The sequence below is a fragment of the Otolemur garnettii genome, unplaced genomic scaffold, assembly GCF_000181295.1.
Source record: "Otolemur garnettii isolate 467f Iridium unplaced genomic scaffold, OtoGar3 scaffold00202, whole genome shotgun sequence".
Classification (NCBI taxonomy): domain Eukaryota; kingdom Metazoa; phylum Chordata; class Mammalia; order Primates; family Galagidae; genus Otolemur; species Otolemur garnettii.
This window is the reverse complement of record NW_003852597.1, coordinates 2,111,906-2,113,264: the sequence shown is the minus strand read 5'-3', so window position 1 is coordinate 2,113,264 and position 1,359 is coordinate 2,111,906.

Sequence of the window (1,359 nt, the reverse complement as noted above, 5' to 3'; positions counted from 1 at the left end):
TGTCATTGTTGTTTGGCAGGTCTGGGCTGGGGATTCGAACCCGCCACCTTAGGTGTACGTGGCTGGCGCCTTAGCCGGTTGAGCTATAGGCGCCGAGCCGGTCCTAAAGGTTTAAATCCAGCAAACACATGGAATATACCTATTATGTGGTATAAAGCTGCTCGCATGACCTGGCTCAGTGGCTCACGCCTGTAATCCTAGTACTCTGGGAGTCTGAGGCAGGTGGATTGCCTGAACTCACAGGTTAAAGACCAACCTGAGCCAGAGAAAGACCTCCATCTCTAAAAATAGCCAGGCGTTATGGTGGGCACCTATAGTCCCAGCTACTCGGGAGGCTGAGGCAAGAGAATTGCTTGAGCCCAAGAGTTTGAGGTTGCTGGGAGCTATGACACCACAGCACTCTATCAGGGGTGGCAAAGTGAGACTCTATTTCAAAAACATAAAAATTATAAATAAATAAATAAATAATCACTCTGGGCACCTGAATGAATGCGGGCATCTTTTCTGAAGTGGGGAACACTGAGGGCAGAGTAGGTATGGGGGAGAACCAGGAGTTTGCTTTTGTTGAGTTAAAGATGCCTGTAATTGTCCAAGTGGAAGGATGGAGTTATCATCTCTATATTCCCAGAGTTGGTACAAAATGGGTGCTCTTTTTTTCTTTTCTTTTTTTTTTTTTTTGAGACAGAGCCTCAAGCTGTCGCCCTGGGTAGAGTGCTGTTTCATCACAGCTCACAGCAACCTCCAACTCCTGGGATCAAGCGAGTCTCCTGCCTCTACCTCCCAAGTAGCTGAGATTACAAGCTCCCACCACAACACCTGGCTATTTTTTGGTTGCAGCCGTCATTGTTGTTTGGCGGGCCCAGGCTGGATTCGAACCTGCCAGCTCAGGTGTATGTGGCTGGCGCCTTGGCCGTTTGAGCCACAAGTGCTGAGCCTTTTTTTATTTTTTTGAGACAGAGTTTCATTTTGTCACCCTGGGTAAAGTCCCATGCCATCATAGCTCACAACAACCTCAAACTCCAGGGCTCAAGTGGTTTACTTCCCTCAGCCTCCTGAGTAGCTGGGACTACAGGTGCCTACCTCAACACCTGGCTGTTTTTTAGGAACGGGGTCTTGCCCTTGCTCAGGCTGGTCTTGAACTCATGAGCTCAAGCAATCCACTTTGCTTGACCTTCCAGACTGCTAAGATTACAACCATGAGCCACTGCACCGGGCCCTATAAAATAGGTGCTTATGGTTTGGCGCCTATAGCTCAACCGGCTGAGGCGCCAGCCACGTACACCTAAGGTGGCGGGTTCAAATCCCCAGCCCAGACCCGCCAAACAACAATGACGGCTGCAACCAAAAAATAGCCGGGCG